This window comes from Palaemon carinicauda, chromosome 6 (assembly GCF_036898095.1).
Source record: "Palaemon carinicauda isolate YSFRI2023 chromosome 6, ASM3689809v2, whole genome shotgun sequence".
NCBI lineage: Eukaryota > Metazoa > Arthropoda > Malacostraca > Decapoda > Palaemonidae > Palaemon > Palaemon carinicauda.
This window is the reverse complement of record NC_090730.1, coordinates 170396005-170413378: the sequence shown is the minus strand read 5'-3', so window position 1 is coordinate 170413378 and position 17374 is coordinate 170396005. Positions and strand designations below refer to the sequence as shown.

The 17374-nt window shown below is 42.1% G+C and overlaps 1 pseudogene; it reads left to right on the top strand.

The window, feature by feature from the left end:
• Positions 1-17374, top strand: part of LOC137643348 (chitin synthase chs-2-like) — a 342298-nt pseudogene that overhangs the window by 313040 nt on the left and 11884 nt on the right.

Here is a 17374-nt window from a genome sequence, read left to right as displayed (position 1 = left end):
TAGATTGGAAATAAACCACAGGGAATTTTTTCATGAGATGGAAAATATAAGGATAAATTGAAAAAAAAGGCAGCGAATTTAGCAGTTGCTGAAGGGCGCCCTTTTCCATATACTTTATCAGGGGATGTTATTTCCTTAGATTTTTTTTTCTTTTACTTTTATTCAGCATACAGTAAGGTTTCCAATATTGTTGATAAGGGAAATTAAAACCAATATATTGGTTTCATAGAAACTGGATTACCCATTTTTTGGTATGTATGTGTATATATATATATATATATATATATATATATATATATATATGTATATATTTGTATGTATATATATATGTATATATTTGTATATATATATATATATATATATATATATATATATATATATATATATATATATATATAAAGTCTACATTAAGGTAAAAGAAATCAAGGAATTCATTTAGAAAACTGAATCTCATTCCAACATCTGTAAAATGTCTCTAGATACAAACAGAAAAGACATTTAAAGGTCACTCACGATGACAGAGGAAAGAGACAGTGACATTGCCCTATCAAGCAGGACAATGCCCTAGAGAGTGACTATATATATGCATATAATCAGCGCCCAAGCCCCCTCCCCACCCAAAGCTAGGACCAAGGAGGGTCAGGCAATGGCTGCTGATGACTCAGCAGATAGACCTGTAGGTTAGCCTCCCCAAACCCCCCATCCTTAGCTCTCAAGAATGGTTAGGTTACAGGGACCAAAGAAACTAACGAGCTTGAGCGGTACTCGAACCGCAGTCTGGCGTTCAGCAGTCAGGGACGTTACCACATCGGCCATCACAACCCTTTCTCGGAACTAAGGACTTGAATTCTGAAAACTTCTGAATCTTACTCCAACATCTGTCAAATGTTTTCAGAAACTGTACAAGTTTCTCAACTTCCAATCTGAAATTATGAAATACGGACTATCACATAAACCATTCTATGCATTATAGGTTCGCTTGCGGTGAGCGATCATATGAAAATCTCCCACCATCACCAATCTGCAGTGGCTAGAACATATTGCATAGCTATACTAGTCAGGGTCACCCATACTAGGTTGGTTTGCTGTGAGCGATCAGACAAAAATCTCCCACCATCACCAATCTGTAGATTAATATACCCTTTAGACTAATTTTATGTATGAGGTTCTACAAAAATTATAATTGAATATTTTAAAAATATATTCTATATAAAACTAAAAATTGGAAATTTAAACTATTACAAATTTAAAAAATCCCTAGATTAAGAAAAGGATAATTGTTGATTATTTACTATACACACTTACACATGTGCTTACACACTTAGACACATAAGCAGGCACATACACCACCACAGAGATTATCCATATTGCTTTCATCTTGAAGGGAGTGTATGACTAGAATCCCATTGAATGTTAAGTGTTGGCCTTTAAATGGCGATGCTTACAGCTTGAGCTATCATGAGCTGGCCTTCGTTCCTCTCCTTCTGAACAATGTGTGTTCCATCAAATCATTCTGTATGAGAGGGTTTCTCGTCATGGATATCAATATAATGTTCGTTCATTGACCCCCGATTTCTACTGGCTTGCGTACATCTTCAGGGTGTCGTGATTCACATATTTCCTCTGGGTAAACCAACATTATATTGATGTCCACGACCAGAAACCCTCTCATACGGAATGATTTGATGGAACACACATTGTTCAGAAGGAGAGGAGCTACGGCCATCTCATAATAGATGGAGCTGTAAGCATCGCCATTTGAAGGCCAACACTTAACCATCAATGGGATTCTAATTATACACTCCCTTCTACCAGAATGCCATGTGTGTGAATATGTCATATATATATATATATATATATATATATATATATATATATATATATATATATATATATATATATATATATATATATATACATATATATATATATATATATATATATATATATATATATATATATATATATATATATATATGAATAAATATATAAAAATTAATCAATAGCATACATACCACTACCAAAGTGACATACATAAGGGTTTCGCTCTCACCAAAGAGCTCATCAGGTGGGTTTTGCCCATATCCATTATGGCAGGCTTGGTTCCCACGACCCTTTCTTCCTTCCCTCTTTTTTTTTATTTCCTTTTCATCTCAATTCATAATTCATCAGTACTTCATAAATGTATTATGATAATTCATGACTTATATTTGAGTTGGAAGAATAAGGGAAGAAATTTGAAACCTACTTCAGTTTTCTGGGCATTGAACTTACGGGTTTTTCCGCCGCGCCAGAGGTTGCCCTTCGTACTGAAATAGCTTTCGGCCTACTTCCCTCACTACAGCTAGCCTATTAAGATCATTCATGACATGTATTTGAGTTGGATTACTTAGAGAAGCAATTTGAAACCTACTTCAGTTTTCTGGGCATTGAACTTACGGGTTTTTCCGCCGCGCCAGAGGTTGCCCTTCCTACTGAAATAGCTTTCGACCAACTTCCCTCACTACAGCTAGCCTATTAAGATCAGTCATGACTTGTATTTGAGTTGGATTACTTAGAGAAGCAATTTGAAACCTACTTCAGTTTTCTGGGCATTGAACTTACGGGTTTTTCCGCCGCGCCAGAGGTTGTCCTTCCTACTGAAATAGCTTTCAGCCAACTTCCCTCACTACAGCTAGCCTATTAAGATCAGTCATGACTTGTATTTGAGTTGGATTACTTAGAGAAGCAATTTGAAACCTACTTCAGTTTTCTGGGCATTGAACTTACGGGTTTTTCCGCCGCGCCAGAGGTTGCCCTTCTTACTAAAATAGCTTTCGGCCAACTTCCCTCACTACAGCTAGCCTATTAAGATCAGTCATGACTTGTATTTGAGTTGGATTACTTAGAGAAGCAATTTGAAACCTACTTCAGTTTTCTGGGCATTGAACTTACGGGTTTTTCCGCCGCGCCAGAGGTTGCCCTTCTTACTAAAATAGCTTTCGGCCAACTTCCCTCACTACAGCTAGCCTATTAAGATCAGTCATGACTTGTATTTGAGTAGGATTACTTAGAGAAGCAATTTGAAACCTACTTCAGTTTTCTGGACATTGAACTTACGGGTTTTTCCGCCGCGCCAGAGGTTGCCCTTCCTACTGAAATAGCTTTCGGCCAACTTCCCTCACTACAGCTAGCCTATTAAGATCAGTCATGACTTGTATTTGAGTTGGATTACTTAGAGAAGCAATTTGAAACCTACTTCAGTTTTCTGGGCATTGAACTTACGGGTTTTTCCGCCGCGCCAGAGGTTGCCCTTCTTACTAAAATAGCTTTCGGCCAACTTCCCTCACTACAGCTAGCCTATTAAGATCAGTCATGACTTGTATTTGAGTAGGATTACTTAGAGAAGCAATTTGAAACCTACTTCAGTTTTCTGGACATTGAACTTACGGGTTTTTCCGCCGCGCCAGAGGTTGCCCTTCGTACTGAAATAGCTTTCGGCCAACTTCCCTCACTACAGCTAGCCTATTAAGATCAGTCATGACTTGTATTTGAGTTGGATTACCTAGAGAAGCAATTTGAAACCTACTTCAGTTTTCTGGGCATTGAACTTACGGGTTTTTCCGCCGCGCCAGAGGTTGCCCTTCCTACTGAAATAGCTTTCGGCCAACTTCCCTCACTACAGCTAGCCTATTAAGATCAGTCATGACTTGTATTTGAGTTGGATTACTTAGAGAAGCAATTTGAAACCTACTTCAGTTTTCTGGGCATTGAACTTACGGGTTTTTCCGCCACGCCAGAGGTTGCCCTTCTTACTGAAATAGCTTTCGGCCAACTTCCCTCACTACAGCTAGTCTATTAAGATCAGTCATGACTTGTATTTGAGTTGGATTACTGAGAGAAGCAATTTGAAACCTACTTCAGTTTTCTGGGCATTGAACTTACGGGTTTTTCCGCCGCGCCAGAGGTTGCCCTTCGTACTGAAATAGCTTTCGGCCAACTTCCCTCACTACAGCTAGCCTATTACTAGTCAGTCGTGACTGATGATATTTGAAATTCAGTGGTGAAGCCAAGGGTCATTGTTTTGCCAGGCGGTGAAGCCAAGCGCCATTGTAAGCCGGGCGGTGAAGCCAAGTGGGCCAGGCAGTGAAGCCAAGCGCCATTGTAAGCCGGGCGGTGAAGCCTAGCGCCATTTTTGGACCGGGCGATGAAGCCAAGTGCCATTATTGTGCCGGGCGGTAAAGCCAAGCGGGCCAGGCGGTGAAGCCAAGCGCCATTATTGTGCCGGGCGGTAAAGCCAAGTGGTCCAGGCGGTGAAGCCCAGCGCCATTGTAGGCCGGGCGGTGAAGCCAAGCGCCATTGTAAGCCGGGCTGTGAAGCCAAGCGCCATTGTTGAATGGTGCGATGAAGCCAAGCACCATTGTAAGCCGGGCGGTGAAGCCAAGCGCCATTGTAAGCCGGGCGGTGAAGCCAAGTACCATTGTAAGCCGGGCGGTGAAGCCGAGCAGGCCAGGCGGTGAAGCCAAGCAGGCCTGGCGGTGAAGCCAAGCAGGCCAGGTGGTGAAGCCAAGCGCCATTGTAAGCCAGGCGGTGAAGCCAAGCACCATTGTAAGCCAGGCGGTGAAGCCAAGCGCCATTGTAAGCCAGGCGGTGAAGCCAAGCGCCATTGTTGGGCCGGGCGATGAAGCCAAGCGCCATTGTAAGTCGGGCGGTGAAGCCAAGCGCCATTGTTGGGCCGGGCGGTGAAGCCAAGCGCCATTGTAAGCCGGGCGGTGAAGCCAACCGCCATTGTAAGCCGGGCGGTGAAGCCAAGTGGGCCAGGCGGTGAAGCCAATCGCCATTGTAAGCCAGGCGGTGAAGCCAAGCACCATTGTTGGTCCGGGCGATGAAGCCAAGCGCCATTGTAAGCCGGGCGGTGAAACCAAGCACCATTGTAAGCCGGGCGGTGAAGCCAAGCGCCATTGTAAGCCGGGCGGTGAAGCCAAGCGCCATTGTAAGCCGGGCGGTGAAGCCAAGCGGGCCAGGCGGTAAAGCCAAGCGCCATTGTAAGCCGGGCGGTAAAGCCAAGCGGGCCAGGCGGTGAAGCCAAGCGCCATTGTAAGCCGGGCGGTGAAGCCAAGCGCCATTGTTGGGCCGGGCGATGAAGCCAAGCGCCATTGTAAGCCGGGCGGTGAAGCCAAGCGCCATTGTAAGCCGGGCGGTGAAGCCAAGCGCCATTGTAAGCCGGGCGGTGAAGCCAAGCGGGCCAGGCGTTGAAGCCAAGAGCCATTGTAAGCCAGGCGGTAAAGCCAAGCGGGCCAGGCGGTGAAGCCAAGCGCCATTGTAAGCCGGGCGGTAAAGCCAAGCTGGCCAGGCGTTGAAGCCAAGTGCCATTGTAAGCCGGGCGGTAAAGCCAAGCGGGCCAGGCAGTGAAGCCTAGTGCCATTGTAAGCCAGGCGGTGAAGCCAAGCGACATTGTAAGCCGGGCGGTGAAGCCAAGCGCCATTGTAAGCCGGGCGTTGAAGCCAAGCACCATTGTAAGCCGGGCGGTGAAGCCAAGCAGGCCAGGCGGTGAAGCCAAGCAGGCCAGGCGGTGAAGCCAAGCGCCATTGTAAGCCAGGCGGTGAAGCCAAGCGCCATTTTAAGCCAGGCGGTGAAGCCAAGCACCATTGTAAGCCAGGCGGTGAAGCCAAGCGCTATTGTTGGGCCGGGCAATGAAGCCAAGCGCCATTGTAAGCCGGGCGATGAAGCCAAGCGCCATTGTAAGCCAGGCGGTGAAGCCAAGCGCCATTGATGGGCCGGGCGATGAAGCCAAGCGCCATTGTTGGGCCGGGCGGTGAAGCCAAGCGCCATTGTAAGCCGGGCGGTGAAGCCAAGAGCCATTGTAAGCCGGGCGGTAAAGCCAAGCGCCATTGTAAGCCGGGCGGTGAAGCCAAGCGCCATTTTAAGCCAGGCGGTGAAGCCAAGCGGGCCAGGCGGTGAAGCCAAGCGCCATTGTAAGCCAGGCGGTGAAGCCAATCACCATTGTTGGTCCAGGCGATGAAGCCAAGCGCCATTGTAAGCCGGGCGGTGAAGCCAAGCGCCATTGTAAGCCAGGTGGTGAAGCCAAGCGGGCCAGGCGGTGAAGCCAAGTGCCATTGTAAGCCGGGAGGTGAAGCCAAGTGCCATTGTAAGCCAGGCGGTGAAGCCAAGCGCCATTGTAAGCCGGGCGGTGAAGCCAAGCGGGCCAGGCGGTGAAGCCAAGCGGGCCAGGCGGTGAAGCCAAGCGCCATTGTAAGCCAGGCGGTGAAGCCAAGCGCCATTGTAAGCCAGGCGGTGAAGCCAAGCGCCATTGTAAGCCAGGCGGTGAAGCCAAGCGGGCCAGGCGGTGAAGCCAAGCAGGCCAGGCGGTGAAGCCAAGCGGGCCAGGCGGTGAAGCCAAGCGCCATTGTAAGCCGGGCGGTGAAGCCAAGCGCCCTTGTAAGCCAGGCGGTGAAGCCAAGCGCTTGTAAGCCGGGCGGTGAAGCCAAGCGGGCCAGGCGGTGAAGCCAAGCAGGCCAGGCGGTGAAGCCAAGCGGGCCAGGCGGTAAAGCCAAGCGCCATTGTAAGCCGGGCGGTGAAGCCAAGCGCCATTGTAAGCCAGGCGGTGAAGCCAAGCGGGCCAGGCGGTGAAGCCAAGCGCCATTGTAAGCCGGGCGGTGAAGCCAAGCGCCATTGTAAGCCGGGCGGTAAAGCCAAGCGGGCCAGGCGGTGAAGCCAAGCGCCATTGTAAGCCGGGCGGTGAAGCCAAGCGCCATTGTTGGGCCGGGCGATGAAGCCAAGCGCCATTATAAGCTGGGCGGTGAAGCCAAGCGCCATTGTAAGCCGGGCGGTGAAGCCAAGCGCCATTGTAAGCCGGGCGGTGAACCCAAGCGGGCCAGGCGGTGAAGTCAAGCGCCATTGTAAGCCGGGCGGTGAAGCCAAGCGCCATTGTAAGCCAGGCGGTGAAGCCAAGCGCCATTGTAAGCCGGGCGGTGAAGCCAAGCGGGCCAGGCGGTGAAGCCAAGCGGGCCAGGCGGTGAAGCCAAGCAGGCCAGGCGGTGAAGCCAAGCGGGCCAGGCGGTGAAGCCAAGCGCCATTGTAAGCCGGGCGGTGAAGCCAAGCGCCATTGTAAGCCAGGCGGTGAAGCCAAGCGGGCCAGGCGGTGAAGCCAAGCGTCATTGTAAGCCGGGCGGTGAAGCCAAGCAGGCCAGGCGGTGAAGCCAAGCGCCATTGTAAGCCGGGCGGTAAAGCCAAGCGGGCCAGGCGGTGAAGCCAAGCGCCATTGCAAGCCGGGCGGTGAAGCCAAGCGCCATTGTTGGGCCGGGCGATGAAGCCAAGCGCCATTATAAGCCGGGCGGTGAAGCCAAGCGCCATTGTAAGCCGGGCGGTGAAGCCAAGCGTGCCAGGTGGTGAAGCAAAGTGCCATTGTAAGCCGGGCGGTGAAGCCAAGCGCCATTGTAAGCCGGGCGGTGAAGCCAAGCGCCATTGTTTGCCGGCGGTGAAGCCAAGCGCCATTATAAGCCGGGCGATGAAGCCAAGCGGGCCAGGCGGTGAAGCCAAGCGCCATTGTAAGCTGGGCGATGAAGCCAAGCGCCATTGTTGTGCCGGGCGATGAAGCCAAGCGGGCCAGGCGGTGAAGCCAAGCGCTATTGTTGGGCCGGGCAGTGAAGCCAAGTGGGCCAGGTGGTGAAGCCAAGTGCCATTTTAGGCCAGGCGGTGAAGCCAAGCGTCATTGTGTGGGCCGGTCGGCGAAGCCTAGTGGGCAGTACGGTGAAGCCAAGCATGAATTTTTGGCCGGTTGGTGAAGCCAATCATCATTTTACCCACTTAAACAAGACACGCTCATTCATCATTCAGAGTTTCTTCACCTGCATAGCCAGTCCTTAAGCCTAAAAAAAAAAGACCTTAAACCTAAAAAAAAAACCTTAAACCTAAAAAATAAAACCTTAAACCTAAAAAAAAAAAGAAGAAAAAGAAGATACTATTCCTTTCATAAAATTGTGAGGGCATCAACTCGCCAATTGTAAGGACCAAAACTTCACTCTGTTCATCCCAGTTCTTCAACCTTCATCAGCAGCCATTTGATATCAGAACACCTTTCCAGACTGACCTGCTCCGAAGAGGCGCAGCTTCCTTCACTAGCTGATTATCTTGGTCCAACCTTTAAGGACAAGACTGCCTACTAGAAGAAGCCTAGCTCGTTCCCTCTGCAGAGCCGGTCTTCTAGATCATTCCCCCAGAACCACCCGAAGGTTGATATCCGAAAGAATAGATCTAGATATCCGACCATTTGTACACTTGACAAACGGCTTGTACTCGTCCATCAAGGTGCAAAGCATACTAGTCTCAGCGGGGTTTCTTCCCTCAGTAGGCCATTGTCCTCCAGGTTATTCCAAGAATTGTAATTCAAGCTGGATAGTAAGCCTTGTATCCTCCAAGCTGGCCAGTCCTTCCAAGTATCCTCCCTGTAGCTGTCTGTCAGTCAGCCAGTTTAAAGATCCCGGGGGGGGGGGATCTCCTTCTTGTGGATGTGATTGGATTTAGCACAATTATTTGAAGATTTGGTCCTGGCAAAACTCGGCTGAATCTCCTTACCCTCACAAAATAAACTGAAATTAAACTAATATGGCAAAAATATTCTCATGTTTAAAACTTTTTTTGGTATTTTCATTTTTTCTTCTTTTTTGGGATTTTTTAATTTTTTTATTTTTTTTGGGATTTTTTATTTTTTTTATTTTTTTTTGTGTTTTTCATTTTTATCCATTTGCTGATCGAAATATTTAAGTGCCGGTGAGACTCTTCAGAAGCCATTCGATATGATCAGCTGCTAACTGAACCTGCTTAATAGTACCACTGATGGTGATTGAATGACTATATTCGTGCCTTTGTGGCATATCTATTAAGCTGACTCCACTGTGGCGGGTGATTTCCATCAGCGTCCTTCCTTCCACTCCATATATGGCTCTGTGGAACCTCCTGGGCACATGCAAGTCGACAGTCACGTACCTGTTGAGGCCAGAGTCCCTTGTGGTGGTCACTCTAACCTTTTCACCTTGGAAGGTGATGTGACTACTGTCGGATGAGGAGATGGCCCTTTTGGGCTTCTCGGGTTCCAGGTCATACACGATAAGTTTTCGTGTAGTTTTTTTAATCTTTTCTTCCTTTTTCTTCTCCTCCTCCTCCTTCTCCTCCTTCTCCTTCTCCTCCTTCTCCTTCTCCTTCTCCTTCTTCTCCTCTTCCTCCTCCTTTTCCTTCTCCTCCTCCTCCTTCTCCTCCTTCTCCTCCTCCTCCTTCTCCTCCTCCTCCTTCTCCTTCTCCTCGTCCTCCTCCTCCTTCTCCTCCTTCTCCTCGTCCGTGGAAATTTCCTTTTTGAGCTGCTCTTCCTGGGTGTTGCTGGTGCCATGGAGAGCGCCTTTTGAGGCTAGTAGCCAGCCAAGCACCTGACCCACACCAGATGCGCCTCCAACTTCCTCCTTCTCAGCCTTACGTCCGTTGGTATCCTGATCCTGTGCCTCGACTACTTTCTCCTCACTTTTATTGTCTCTGTCATCCTTTTGGACATCCTTCTGAACATCCTTAATATCCATTTTTAAACTTGTCTTGTTAAGTCTCAGTTTCGTCATATGAGGTTTGTTTTCTTCTTTCGTCTTATCTCCCTCTTCAAGTTCCTCCTTGAGTGAAGGGATGATCTCATTTGCCGCAAGCAGCTCGTCCTTGAGACCAACATTTTTTTCAGATTTGAATGTTTCCAGTTCTTGACTCAATAGGATGTTTTTTTGCTCCAAGTCATTCAATTTCAAATTTTCTTTTTTGTAATTTTCTAACTCTTGTAAAATTCCTTTGTAGCGCTCATTCCTGAGGAGATCATTTATTTTTGCCTCATTGAGGCTCTCTTCCAATTCCTGCTTCTGTTCTGAAATCTGCTTTAATACTTCCATTTTCTTTTCAGTGAATATTTCCAGTTTCCTTTTGTTCTGGCGAACTTTATCCAATTTTTCTTTGATTTTAATATTTTCTTTTTCTTTTTCCTTTAATTCATTTTTACATTGTTCCAGGATAACTTTTTGATTGCAGATTTCCTTTTTTAGATGTTCGTTTGTGCGGTCTAGGTCGTCATTCTTTGTCGTCAAATTTTCCATATCGATTTGGTTATCGATTTGAAGACTTCTGATGATGTTACTGAGATGCTGATTCTCTGCTCTCAGCTCTTCATTCTCCTCTAAGAATTTAGATTGTTCTTCCTTTCTTAGACTGATCTCGGCAAAAGCTGCTTCCAGTTCTTTCTGCAGGAAACCGATGCGTTCCTCAAATGTCTTTTGGATATCCTCCTTCTCCTTCAGCTCTTCTCTTTTCTGATTCTCTTCCTCTTGGGGCCCTCCTTCCACCTTCTCCTCCATCCCGCCCTCAGAGTTGAAGGGGTCCTTAGACCTCATCCAAGAGGTCATCCTATACATTAAGGATCCTTCCTTTTGTGGTTCTGTGAAAACCACACCGCCAAGTGTCCTCTTAAGTTGAAGATGGCCAGTAGTAAACTGGGACATCTTGCCAGTTCCTCCTTGTTGGATTCTGCCTGAAATGTTGAATGCTCCTACAAAACTTTTATTCATTTTGAATTGCTTTCAAAAATCTATATGATAGATGACTAGATTCGTCTTCTTTTGTCAGGTATAATATTAAAAACGTAAATTTTCCCTCAAACGATTCCCTGGGACCCTTTTGGATCGGGAATCTTTTTGGAGACACCGGAAAGACAAGAATGATTCTTGAAGAGTCTGGAGACAATTTCGTTGACTCCGAGAAAAATCCTGAGCTCCCTGGGGAGGGAAATTCCCCCTGCGAGAAGGGGTGGGGGTGGGGGGAGGGGGGGGGGAGGAAATCCTCTTTCTTTCGTTATCGATTTAAGAAACTCTGTCGTATGATTCTCCCTTCTTTCCTTCTTCGGAACATTAAAATATCTCCGCCATTGAACAATCTTTTTTCATCTTTTCCAAGGAGAAATTCTCGGAAAACTTTTACCGAAAATAGATGAAATATAAAAGATTTATCAACTTCAAAAGTTAAATTCACTAAGAGATTTTACTGTAATTTTAATGTGCAACAAATGAAGTCTTTTAAATTGATATAGAGTCTCTAAATTAAAAAAAAAAATGACATTTTTTTCAGCTCTTTAGAAACCGAACCGTCTTGGCTTAGCTTCGCTGAGAAATCTCGGAAGCCGGAAAAAATCTTTTTCGTTTAGAGTAAATTTCACACAAATCTCATATTCCATTATTGTTGTTGTTGTTGTTGTTGTTGTTGTTGTTGTCGTCTTAAGATTGGGTACATAATCTGTAAACATTAAGAGCATTATATATATATATATATATATATATATATATATATATATATATATATATATATATATATATATATATATATATGGTTATACATACATACATTCATATAAAGTATATATAAATATATATATATATATATATATATATATATATATATATATATATATATATATATATATATATATATATATTGTATATATACATAGTAAGTACTAGGAAAATCGAGACATCAACTAATTTAATATGGTAAATCTTCAATTATTATTATTATTATTATTATTATTATTATTATTATTATTACTACATACACTTTTCTCGTCATAATTTTAACCTTACGAGATTACCCATGCCATTATAAGAGTCATAATATTTTGTTTTGTCAACATTCCCTGGTGATCTCCTGGAGGTGTGGGCTGATACACATGTTGGCTGAAGATGAGATCATTGAAACAGAACTCTAGATAAAGGGTTTTGCTCCAAAATAGTTAGTGCCACGTGTAAGCAAAATTACACACACACACACACACACACACACACACACACATATATATATATATATATATATATATATATATATATATATATATATATATATGTATAGATAGATAGATAGATAGATAGATAGATAAATATTGAAGTATAAGTGGGCTTATTCTAGGTTTTGCTAGCCTACATAAGTAGGGGAAAAATATAAAGACCTTTGGCATATTCTGTTTTACTCATTGCTTTTAAATTCTCTTTCTGATCCATTAATCTTATTGTTTGAAAATACGTGGGACTTACTTAATGAAGTAAAATTATCACCGAAGAAATTCTTTATTCTGGCCTTTTTAAACATAATGGAAATCGAACTAGGCCTACAACACCCATTTATAAAGTGTATCTGTCCTCCTTTCTGGTTGTTCACTCCGCAAAATAAGTTTGCGGGCACTCTATCGCCTTATAGATAGGTGCAAAGCTTCTAAGCTTATTCTTATTATTGCAATTAAGCTTATTTTACCTGTACCATAACTAAATTATTAATGAATTTCTCAATATTTACTTGTATAAAATTCTACCGTGAAATCAGCTAGGATAGCACCTTGCTATCATCAGTTTTGGCAACGTACTGTGGTCAGTTTAGACTTTTCAAATTATTTCATGTGCATTGTCCTACTTATAAATTCAACTAGATCCATGCTAGGAGTTTGCAACGTACCTATACCTATGTCTAGTTTCACTAACTGTCCTAAATTTAATTGTACTTTTCAATTAAGTAGCCATTCCTCCAACAGGTCTTCTGTCCTAATATTGCTTGTAGTTTCCAACCAAGTAGCCAATCCTCCAACGGGTCTTCTGTCATATTTTGCTAGTACTTTTCAATTAAGTAGCCATTCCTCCAACAGGTCTTCTGTCCTAATATTGCTTGTAGTTTCCAACCAAGTAGCCAATCCTCCAACGGGTCTTCTGTCATATTTTGATAGTACTTTTCAATTAAGTAGCCATTCCTCCAACAGGTCTTCTGTCCTAATATTGCTTGTAGTTTCCAACCAAGTAGCCAATCCTCCAACGGGTCTTCTGTCATATTTTGCTAGTACTTTTCAATTAAGTAGCCATTACTCCAACAGGTCTTCTGTCCTAATTTTGCTTGTAGTTCCCAACCAAGTAGCCATTCCTCCAACAGGTCTTCTGTCCTAATTTTGCTTGTACTTTTCAACTAAGTAGCCATTCCTTCAACAGATCTTCTGTCCTAATTTTGTTTGTATTTTCCAACCAAGTAGCCATTCCTCCAACAGGTCTTCTGTCCTAATTTTGTAGTACTTTTCAACTAAATAGCCATTCCTCCAACAGGTCTTCTGTCAAGAACGAAAAAAAGAATCCCACGTTGCTCTGAAGGTGATAATGGACCTGGTAGCACTGGCTTGCCAACTCACAGGCTTCTTCGTCTGGCCAATCGTAGAGTACAACAAGAACCCTGATAATTATACGGTTTGGATCATTCCCTTCGCAATCTTCCTCACGTCCTTCGGATGGTGGGAGAACTGTGGATCACCACTCGAAATTCAGTGAGTATTTTGATATTCAAATTTTCCTTTTGAAATTCAATTCAGATGATGTACAGTCGTTAGATTTGTTTAGTATGAATGAATAAATATTGTTTTTTATGGAAACAAATATACGGTTTCTTTTATAAATAAATGAATGATAATATTGATTATAATTGTCGTATCATTTAGGATAGTATTAAAGAAATGAGTATGTTTCTTTTATAAAGAAATTGATGATGATAGTAATAATAATAATAATGATAATAATAATAATAATTATAATTGCCATATCACCTAGGATAATATTGTAAGAAATTTGATAATACTTTCAGCAATCATGAAATACAAATTAATGATAAGGATTATAATTCCTATCAAATCACTTAGAACAGCATTATAAGCGAGATATATTAACATTTTTCAGCAATCATGAAATACTTTGGAGGCATCAAAGAACGACTTTGGAAAACGAGATATTTCTGCTACATTTTCGTGTCCCTGTGGAAATGTCTGGTCTTCTTCGGTATGATGGTCATCTGTATGGGAACACGCCTGCAACATTTCAGCACCATATTCGAACTCGGAGATGCTTTCAAGTGAGGATTATTTGATATATATATATATATATATATATATATATATATATATATATATATATATATGTGTGTGTGTGTGTGTATATGTATATGTATATGTGTATATATATATATATATATATATATATATATTTATGTATATATATACATAAATATATATATATATATATATATATATATATATATATATATATATATTAGAAATTATATAATTTTTTTATTTGGAATATTCTAGTAATCTGGAATTATAAAAGTACTGTATATGAGTAACTAAGGCTTTTGAGAGAATAAAGGCTTACTGCCGTAGGTAAAAATTATACATTATACTAGAAATTATATAATTGATATTAGGTCTATGGTAACTTTGTAATTTGGAACATTCTAGTAATCTTGACTTATGAAATTATATGAGTAACTTTATACATCATTATGGAGTACTTAAAAGTTAATTAAGTTCACTTGGTTCCGGGTTAGTATGTGGCATACCTTTCGAATATGGCCTACGAAATTCTATCTGTTTTATTATGTGGCCTAACCTAACCTAACCTAACAAGCCAGGTAGGCCACATACTAAACCAGAATAAAAAAGGTAGGCCACATACTAAACCAGAATAAAAAAAGGTAGGCCACATACTAAACCAGAATAAAAAAAGGTAGGCCACATACTAAACCAGAATAAAAAAGGTAGGCCACATACTAAACCAGAATAAAAAAGGTAGGCCACATACTAAACCAGAATAAAAAAGGTAGGCCACATACTAAACCAGAATAAAAAAAAGGTAGGCCACATACTAAACCAGAATAAAAAAAAGGTAGGCCACATACTAAACCAGAATAAAAAAGGTAGGCCACATACTAAACCAGAATAAAAAAGGTAGGCGACATACTAAACCGGCACCTTGTGTAGATTAGGACTAGAGAATCTTATGCTTTAAAAGCATCATAACAAATTATTTTCTTTCTGACATTTCCCAACTTTTACAGTGCGCACAAGATCAACTTCACAGAGGTTCGAGAGATAGTCTCAGCCAATACCATCCCTGATATAAATGAAGTCACTCCATTAAGCGAAATTATATCCATTGACTCGCAACCGGAAACGCCCATCTACGTCTTCCTCGTCCAAGTCTTTACCGCTTGGATGTGCTACATTTTTGGTAAGGAATTATTATTTCAACTGGGTTTAAAATGCATACTTGATTTTATTGCACTAAAATTCATTTATAGTTATGAGTACTGTTTTTGTAATAGGTTATTTTCATTGTAGTTTATGTCCTTATTTCATTTCCTCACTGGGCTATTTTTCCCTGTTGGAGCCCTTGGACTTTTAGCATCCTGCTTTTCCAACTAGAGTTGTAGCTTGGCTAGTAATAATAATGTTCGTCTTGTTGCATTTTCATCAGGAGCTTGAATAACTTCATAAAATAAATAAAAGACAGCTACTTTTTTTCACTGTAGGCAGCAGAGATGTATCTCAAAGCTAAACAGAAGATGTGTGTCAATCTTTACTAGTAGGACTAGAGTGTTGATGCATTTTGGTGTTTGAGGGCTGAGAGAGGAATCTGCTGACTATTGCACAATACTACTTTACTTCCTCTTTGTTTTTTGCTTCCTTTGAGGATCTAAAGCATTTAGGGTGATTCAAGGCAAATAAAAGGGATTTTGACGTAGGATAAATCTATTTTTGGGCTCGAGCCTTGTCATCCTGATGGAAGTTCCTTCTGGCAACTTCTACAGTATAATATTTCTGCAATTGATATTACAAGAGAATTACCGTCAGGTACCACAGGGTTCCAACCTCCGGAAACAACTATCCGAAGATATCGTGTATAATCAGGGACCTATCCTAAGATAACCATAGATATCCGCACCCTAAACAGACTTTACCCAATCTAATCCTCTAAGGGGTAGGATAAGTTAGATATAACCTACGGGCCAGCGTGGAAAAATCTTTTTATCTTCAAGGCATTGGTTTTATATTTTGATAAAAGCTAAAAGCAATATGTCATTAAATTTAATTTTTTTTTCTTATTCCTTCAACAGGTAAATTTGCTTGCAAAATCTGCATTCAGGGTTTCAGCTTTGCATTCCCTGTGAACCTGACAATTCCTGTGTCAATTTCTCTTCTTATCACCGCTTGTGGATTAAGATATGAGAATGTCTGCTCTTTTGCCTATATGCCAACCTACCTTTTCTGGGAGTGCAAAAATGGTGATATTCTACGAGATTTCCTAAATAATGATGTGAGTATGGTTTATGTTATAACCAAGCTGATTAGCTAAGTGAACTTTGACTAGAGTTAGTTCCTCTCTTGAGTAAATGCTAGACCTTTTATTTTTAAATACCTACTTAGGTCTTTTCAAGTTTTAAAACCATAACTACAGTATAACAGCAAAGCTTTGAATGGATTATCTATTTTCTGGCTTAAAATAACTTGCTAATAGACCAAAAAATATCAGCATCTAAATTCAATTTTTTTTTTACAGTATGTTTGGATATGGCTATTTTGGTTATTATCGCAAACATGGATCACGCTGCACATCTGGACTCCAAAGTGTGAACGTCTCGCATCGACCGAGAAGTTGGTCGTCTCTCCGATGTACAACTCCTTGTTGATTGATCTGTCACTTGCCCTCAACCGTCGCAGAGATGACGAAGGGGACGTCAAGACGGAGGAATTGAATCTTAACCCGGATGAACACGAAAATGAGGTAAACAACGTGTGCATAAAAGCAAATCTTATTGATAATATCACTAATTTATGATAATCATGTTGGCTGCAATTGTTTCCCATATAGTATACAGATGAGTTTACTTTGGCACAATGTAGTTTTATTCATTGGTACAAGAAATGAGACTTTGAAAAGATATGATAAGATTGACACTTGCACTATATATTTTCAAAATGAAGTTTATTTTCCTTTAATATTCTCAGGGTGAATGTGAATATGGGTTACGGTATATTGGTGTTGCTATATGCTGACAAAGTATATTTCCTTCTATATGAATTTCAATTACAGGGACTAAAATCTAAACAGTACCTGTAATAAAACTCATTTATATTAGATTGGAACTGTTACTTGATTATTTCTTATATTTGTAGTAACACTGTTTTCTACCACTAGGTGTCACAGTATTACGAGACAATATCCATCCACACGGATTCATCCAACACAAACAACGCAAAAACGAAGTCCTCGGATCACATCGTTCGCATCTATGCAACGGCCACTATGTGGCATGAGAACGAAGAAGAGATGATGGAGATGTTGAAGAGTATCCTTAGGATGGATGAAGATCAGTCTGCTCGTCGTGTGGCTCAGAAGTACCTCAAGATTGTTGATCTTGATTACTATGAATTCGAAAGTGAGTGCTCGGAAGTATTCCATTATTGGACTAAATGTTTTTTAATTTTCGTTGAAAAGGTAGTTACTACGGCACTCTCAGATTTGGCTGT